At 41.0% G+C, this 8,357-nt stretch overlaps 1 protein-coding gene across 4 annotated transcripts in view; it reads right to left on the bottom strand.

Moving 5' to 3' along the window:
* SPART (spartin) overlaps window positions 1-7,794 on the bottom strand; it is a 37,388-nt gene extending 29,594 nt beyond the window's left edge. For 2 of the 4 annotated variants that reach the window (XM_054446424.2, XM_054446426.2), the window contains exon 1: window positions 7,519-7,794. The gene's annotated coding sequence lies outside the window, so the exon portion shown is untranslated. Of the gene's footprint in view, window positions 1-7,161 lie in introns of all 4 variants that reach the window. The other 2 variants (XM_054446423.2, XM_054446425.2) reach the window with 1 other exon arrangement.
* Window positions 7,795-8,357: the final 563 nt, after the last annotated feature.

Consider the following 8,357-nt stretch of genomic DNA (forward strand, 5'->3'; position numbering starts at 1 on the left):
TTAAAAGAAGAGCAATGTAATTTGGTTGAAATGGACAATGTGCAGGAAAAGTAAAAAAAAAAAAAAAAACAAACCTATCATTTATATCAACATAAAGAAAAAGAAAATATTGCATCCATAAAATAAAAAGTGGGATGCACGCACACTGAGAAAAGGATATTCGAGTGACAAAAGGAACTCTGGGAAATTAAATATTTAAAAAGCAGGAAGGAAAAACTCAAGAAGGATGAGGTCATACCACTATAGAAAATGCCCAGAAAGCAGAGCAAAAACACAGAGATGAAAAATAGGCAAGAATAAAAAAGAAAATTAGGGCCTAGTCTATAAGGCATATCATTTGAATAATAAAACTTCTAGAAATACGGGAGGCTGAGGCGGGCAGATAACCTGAGGTCAGGAGCTCGAGACCAGCCTGACCAATATGGTGAAGTCCCGTCTAAAAATACAAAAAAATTAGCAGGGCATCATGGCATGCACCTGTATCCCAGCTACTCAGGAAGCTGAGACAGGAGAATTGCTTGAACCCGGAAGGCGGAGGTTGCACTGAGCCGAGATCGTGCCACTGCACTCCAGCCTGTTCACAGAGCGCGACTCCATCAAAAAAAAAAAAAAAAAAACCAACAAATAAAAAACCTCCTAGAAATAGAGAATAGAGAAAAAATAAGGGATGAAAGAATTAAAGAAATAATTCATAGAATTTCCTAGAATTGGAAAACATGAATTTCCTAATTTAAAAAGACCAACAGGTTGGGCGCAGTGGCTGACATCTGTAATCCCAGCACTTTAGGAGGCTGAGACAGGAGGATTGCTTGAGTCCAGGAGTTTGAGATCGGCCTGGGCAACATAGTGAGACCATCTCTACAAAGAAAACATTAAAAAATTAGCCAAACGTGCTGATGCGTGCCTGTAGTTCCAGCTACTCAGGAAGTGAGGCAGGAGAATCACTTGAGCACAGGAATTCAAGGCTGCAGTGAGCTATGATCACACCACTGTACTCCAGCTTGGGTTGAAAGAGCAAGACCCCATCTCTAACAAATAAAAGTAAATAAAAAGACCAATGGGCAAAAAATAAGAAAAAAAGGGGAGGCTGAGGTGGGCAGATCACAAGGTCAGGAGATCGCAACCATCCTGGCTAACAAGGTGAAACCCCGTCTCTACTAAAAATACAAAAATATTAGCCAGGCGTGGTGGCGGGCGCCTGTAGTCCCAGCTACTAGGGAGGCTGAGACAGGAGAATTGCTTGAATCCGGGAGGTGGAGCTTGCAGTGAGCCGAGATCACGCCACTGCACTCCAGCCTGGGTGACAGAGCAAGACTCTGTCTCAAAAAAATAAAAATAAATAAATAAATAAATAAATAAGAAAAAAAGATTTCACACCAAGAAACATACCATGACATTTTAGAACACTAGGCTCAAAAGGATCATCTTTAAAATACTTACACACAAAAAAAAAAAGAGAGAGAGAAATAAGAGTGCTAAGGAACTTCTTAAAGGCAACAATAGAAGAAGGAAATTATACATTTAATTCATAATTCTGAGTAAAAATAGCTTCTAAACCCAGCCAAGTGATTGCTCAGTTATTACATCTTCTGTTTGCTGGGTACCATGTTTGATGAAAGGAATCCCAAGACTGATGATGAGTTTCCAAGGTAACAATTAGGCAAACACTCCAAGGTGGAGTAGGAGACAACAGAAAAGAATTTTTTAAGAAAGTAAAACTGATGGAATACCCAATGTGATTGTAAGCTCTGAAAAAAGATCTACACAACCGTGAGAGTATTCAGGGTTTCATTAGTAATAATTAAAAACTAAGGATTAACTCTAGGGAAAACGATGTTGAGCAAGAAATAAAAAGTAATCATAATGTACTAAATGTTTCAGTTTTGATTGGTGTCATAATATACACAATGAATCTCAATATAAACAAAATTATGGTACAACCATATTGAAAAGATGGGAAGATGGATGGATAAAAAGTTTATGTGCATGCGACAAAGGATGAAAGAGATAAACTTCATCTTTCTCACTGAGAAGTTAACGGACAATGCCTAAAACTGAAAAAGTAACAATATATTCACACTGTTTAGAGTACAAAAAAGACCAAAAGAATTGGGTAAGAAAAATGATACAAGCTGACTTTGGGAGGAATGGGTAAGATTTTTCTTAAATCTATGTGTATGATAGAAAATTTAATTACTATTAAAAAAGTAAATGGAAGCTTTAGAGCAACTATGTCGAACAGAACTGTAATGCAAGCCACATATGTAATTTACAATTTTCTAATAACCACATTAAAAAGGTAAAAAACAGGTGAAATTAATTTCAATAATTTCAAATGATTATCCAAATATATCAAAAATATTATTTCAATATGCAGTTAATATAAAAACTTTCAGTTAAATATTTTAGCTTTTCTTGGTATGAAGTCTTCAAAACTCAGTATGTGTTTTACACTGAAAAGATATTTCAATTCCAACTAACCCCATTGCAAGTGCTCAATATCCACATGTACCTAGTGGCAACTGTTATTAGATGTGGCAATTCTTTTCCTGTGATCTCACGAAAACTTATGATAGAAGAATTTCACTGATATGAAACTATTTTAGCAGCAATCTACACTATGAAAGCATCACAGAAGCATCACAGAAAGCATTCATTAAAATTGGTCTAGCTTCTGATTAATAATATAACTATACTTTCTAACCTGAAGAGCCACTAGTCGGCCTTATCATGCAACAACTTCATGGTAGTCAACAGAATATATTCAGTACCCAATTTAGAAAATACCATATACCATTGACCATATACAGACCCACCTACTTGCTCTACCCCACAACCCCTATCAAAATTAACAATCTCTTCTCCTGGAATTCTATCCTGTTGTGTCATAAGATTGCCATATCTTTCCAAAGAAACCACAAGACAGGCATTTTGTACTTTATCTTCCTCAGGATACAAGGAGGCCCAGACTAAGACAGCAGAGGTTAAATAGGCTTCTGTGAGTTGATTGGGAACTTCAGCAGCATCATTAAATTTGTCCAAGTGACTTGAACAGGGTTTTGAATGACACTGTGACTTGGCACCCACTTTTGTGCTACATACAATAGGACACCACTACCCCCCGCATCATTTAGAGTACTTAACATATGCTGGACAGTATGCTAGGTGTTTATCTCAATCCTTACAAACAATTCTTGAAGCAATATTACTATTAGTACTACTTTGCAGAGAAGAAAATTGAAGTTTGAAAGCATGAACTGCCTTAGATCACCTGTTTTCTGAAAGACCCTGGAATTAAGAATTACTTTTACATTTTTTAAAGGTTATAAAAACAAAGAAGAATGTGCAACAGAGATCATACAGGGCCCCAAAAGCCTAAAATATTTACTATCTGGCACTTCGCAAAAAAAGTTTACTAACCCTGCACTAGTTTACAGAATTAAATAGTCTGATTCCAAAACAAATCCTCTAAATCAGGGTTTCTCTTGGCATGGTTGACATTTTGGGTTGGATAATTCTTTGTTAGCAGCATCCCTGATCTCTGTCCACTGGATGCCCATAGCAGCACCACCCCCCCATCCCAGTTGTGACAACCAAAAATGTCTCCAGACATTGCCAAATGTACCTTGGGCAGCAAAATCGTCCCCCACTGAGAATTACCACTCTAAATGGTCTTCAAACTGGGGGATGTGTGCCCCCCAGGACAAATAAAGTCTTCCATGGAACATACATCAACAACATGCGTAATTTTAAGAAAAAGGCTTCCAGATCCTTTACTCCCATGAGTACTTCTCACTGAACTGATCTGCCTGAGAATATGTCCATTGTCCAGTTATCATGCTGGTTTTTCTTCCCCAAGATCCTTTCACAATCTTCCACTTTACAAAATAAAGGCATACTTCTCACCCACTCCTATTCTTATGATGGTACACTGCCCCAGGATGGAAAAGCCTCCCTACCAACAAACAATAAGTCGAAGGGCTCAAAGACCCTCCTTTAATTTAGGCACAACTCTCACTATCCATTCCATTAGGACACAGATTTCCAGTAAACTTCTACTCTTAATAATTATTATTCATTAAAATCATCAAGTTTTTATGCTATTCTGATCAACTATTTATAATAACTCAACCCAAAAGAAAAATTACAACTTATAGAATTAGTTATAGGAAATTTTTAAACTTAGCTTCAATTTATGTAACTATTGTTATTAAAGACATGTATCACAGAGATTAATAAAAAGCTTTCAAGCATAAAAATACATTACCTTAAGATAATATTCTGTGGGGTGGGGGTGATAAAAAAGTAAATTTTTTTAAAAAAGGAAGTGTGTAAAATATAATGTATTTTAAAAATTGATGGTGATGGATATAAAACTACAAAGATAAGATACCCTGCTGAATACAGTTGAAAGAATGATGTACCAGTATTAAAATGTTAATATCAATACCATGTGGGAAATAGCATCCTTTTCAACTAACGCATGATGTAAAATGCTGTAAGTTAACCAAAAGTGTGCAAGAGGGACAGTTTTACAAAAATTATTTGGGGATTCACAAGCAAATTAAAAGTACTGCTTTAAAAATCACTCACTACTATAATATGTAGCAAAGATATAATGGACATGGTCTGTCTCTGGCCCTCAGAAGCACCAAAATTTACTATCTTTTGTTAAGCTCTCTCTATGTGTCTGCCACCTTTTTAGGGTCATCCAATCCTTACTCTTGGAGGTTGATATCTGATTTTAAAAATGTTTTACAAATACTGAGCAGCTTGCCCAAGAAGGGGGCTAGTAAATGATAGATTCAAATCAGTTCATGGATCAGAAGATTATCTGTCAAGAAAATTAAATGAACTCTCGCTTGTAATCCCAGCTACTGCACAGGCTGAGGCCGGAGGATAGCTTGGGCCCAGAAGTTCAAGGTTGCAGTGAGCTATGACTGCACCACTGCACTCCAACCAGCCTGGGTGACAGAGCAAGACCTTGTCTCTTAAAAAAAAAAAAAAAAGAAAAGAAAAGAAAAATTAAAATTTGATGAGATGTGTTTGATTTCAAATCTAAAAGTCCTACTATGTTTACAAGTCAGCAGAGTGAGGGAGGGGTGAAGAAAACCCAGAGTGTCCCATGGTAGAAAGTCATGTGGCTTAAATCTTCAATAGGTAGCATTTGAAAGTAGAAGCGAGGCATAATGAAGGAATACAGCTAGAAACAATATTTACCTTGGGTATACCTTTATTTCTAAGCTTATTTTACATACAGTGTGATTAAAGATTTCCTAAATAATGTGTCAATGGAGGGAACAAGATGGCTACTGAGAAAGAAGAGTGTGTCTGTGTGTAGGGGTGGAGAATTCCACAGGATTGCTTAATAACCTTCCTTGCTACCTCTCCATCTTAAAGAGAAAATAAGGATACACAGAGAAGAGCCTGGATATCCAGAGGTTACATATAAGTCTAATGGTCAATTTCAGTCTAATCTCTGGGGAATCTCAAAACAGAAAGAAAAAGGTTTATATTAAAATATCACATTTTTATTTTGTGACTGGGATTTGCTATATCCTCAGCAGTCTCAGAAAATACATTTTACAGAAATAAGGATTGGAGGATGGTGACTTAAAAAAAAGCCTATTCTATTCCTAAGCACAATTAAGTGTCAATCAAGTGTCCTGAAAAGATAAAAACCATTATTACATTATTTCACATTATTTAATTTTCAAAGTTAAGAAGACAAAGTCTGTGAAATGACAATCTGATGTATTAAACAGTACCTACACCAGTGTAACAGTCTTCAACAACAAACCAAAATCTGTTCCTAGATACCAGTAGTTCACCTAAATTCTAATTTTGTAACGTTCTAATAAAACACATTTATTTCAATATAACTATATGTATATGTATGTCTTAAAAAATACCCGAGAAAAGGTAAAATTCTGAATTAAAATAGATAGCAATTTAGTTCGATTCCATAAACACTGAAAGAAGTAACACTCTCACTTAACAGTCAACATTACAAGCAGTCTTTAATAATACCGCATTTATCTCCTTAGGGCTAGCAGAAGTTGATCTAATGCCTATTTGGCCCTTTACCAAAAAAGCGGAGGGGGCTTTGTCTAATACCTGTATGCACCTCCCTCCGTAGCATCCCGCTCATTCTAGCTTTTTAGGGAAACCACTGACAACGACGTTTCAGAGAATGCCAGAGGTGAAGCCGACCCGAAACCACATTACAGAAAGGCTTCCTGTTTCAAACAGGTCCAATAAAGCCACCAAATTAAGTCTACGATTATAAAGAACTGCGCATCAGCAAATATTTCCATATAGGTGCAGACTTTTATTACTTTTTTCCCCACTTTCGGAAATTTCAAAGAAAAATTGCTACATTCTTAAATATGAGGCCATTATTTCAAAGGCTGTAACAACCTGGAACGCAAATTCGTTAAATTATAATACAATAAGGCCAGCCTCGAGGATCCTCGGTGGACTACTAGTGCACTTCCTTACAATTAGAAAGTGGAAAACTGGGTCAGCCCTACAGTCACGCAATAATGCCGCGTCACGAAACTGCGCATTCCAAGAGAAACTTTTCTCAGGCCCAGAATTAAGTCGGAGGGATCCTCCGCGCAGCTCAATCCCTAGGAAGCATGAAAGAATGTATTATAAAGAGTAAAATCACGCGCAATCCATCCCAATATAACTGCAGTTGTTCGTGGGCCTTCTTGCAGAGAAAGGCTGCCCAACCTTGACGGGGCCGTGGGCGCTGCGGGAGGGCAAAAGACCACAGAGATCTTCGAAGCCAAAGTAAACAACGGGGTTGGGGCCTCGAGAATGATCAATAGCGATGCTCCGAAAGGACCCCGCGATAGGAAGCGAGCGGGAAGGATTCCCTCCATCCTAACAGTCCATAGGTTAGAGGCCCAAGATTCCCTAAATACCACACTCCCGCGGGTGAAGGGACTGAGAACAACTTCTCAAACTATTCTCTCTCGAAATCGCTCCCTTCCTCGAAAGTTCCATCTCTGAGACTCGGATGAGGCCCCCAACCCCTCCGCCCTTGTCCCGTGACCGTCGCCCGCTCAGCCTCCCAGCCGAGTCCGCGGGGCCTGGGGCGCCCACCCCGCCCACCCAGGGGACCGCGCAGGGGTGAACTCCCCCGCGCCCCACCTGCGCCTTCCAGATCTCGGGCGCCCCGGCGTCGCCTCGAGAGCTCCCCGCGCGGCCGCCGCGGCACGGGCCAGCTCCCACTCCCTCACACTGGTCGCCGCTGCGCTCCCCGGGGGCCGGTCCCGCGGTTCCCAAGGCCTCGCGCGCGCGCTCGCCGTGGCAACCAAGACGTTCCAAGACGCGCGCTCTCGAACGCTTCGCGTCACGCGGCCGCGCCGCCCCGCCCGTCGGCCTCGCTCCCGCCACAGAGCCCGCAGCACGCCGCCGCCGCAGCCTAGGTCACGTGAGCGCCCACGCGCGCGTCTTGCCGGCGGATTCGTTACCGGCCTGCTCAGACTAGGTTCTGCCCACTCTGACCTTCTAAATGGTACGTGGGAGGACGTCCGTCCCCTTCGGACCCAAGAGTCACCGTAACACTCTAGAAGGGGAGAAAAGGAGCGAGGGCGGCAGGCGACAGAGAACCTCGCGAGTCAGTGGCTCCGCGCAGACCCCCCAAGCACGGTCCCCTTCGGCCACGTCGGCTGCTCCGCGCCTGCGCAATCTCTTTCTCCCCCCGCGAAACCGAGGCCTCCGGAGAGACTAGAAGAGAGTGTGGGCAGTGAGCGCTTGTAGCCGCTAGAGGGAGCGCTGGGCACAGTGCACGAGAGACAATAAGGGCTGATTATCCCCTCAATGTCTCTGCAGCCTGAGCTTTGTGACTTCTGTATCCAGAGCACAGTTAATTTCCAAAAGCCGGCCTGCACCATGTGTTTTAAGTCTTGGTGTGTGTGTAAAGTCTATATCACTATCATAAAACTGTTAGTTACTGATTCCAAGTTACAAAGAGTAAAATCAAGAGGAACATACTTTACCTTTCTTGACAAGTGTTTTTAAATTAGTAAAATATTGTAGATGACAGACTTGTACTCTTCAATAGGGCTGCCTTGGGAAAAAAACAGAAAAAAGAAAAAGCAGTATGTACTTGCCCGGAGCATTTAGGACCAGTTTTGTTGTTGTTGTGTTTTTGTCTTGTTTTGAGACAGAGCCTTACTGTGTTGCCCAAGCTGGAGTGCAGTGGCATGATCTCGGCTCACTGCAATCTCCTCTTCCCAGGTTCAAGCGATTCTCATGCCTCAGCCTCCAGAGAAGCTGGAATTACAGCTGTGCACCACCACTCCTGTCTAATTTTTGTGTTTTTAGTAGAGACGGGGTTTCGC

The sequence above is a fragment of the Pongo pygmaeus genome, chromosome 14 (assembly GCF_028885625.2).
Source record: "Pongo pygmaeus isolate AG05252 chromosome 14, NHGRI_mPonPyg2-v2.0_pri, whole genome shotgun sequence".
In the NCBI taxonomy this organism is placed as follows: domain Eukaryota; kingdom Metazoa; phylum Chordata; class Mammalia; order Primates; family Hominidae; genus Pongo; species Pongo pygmaeus.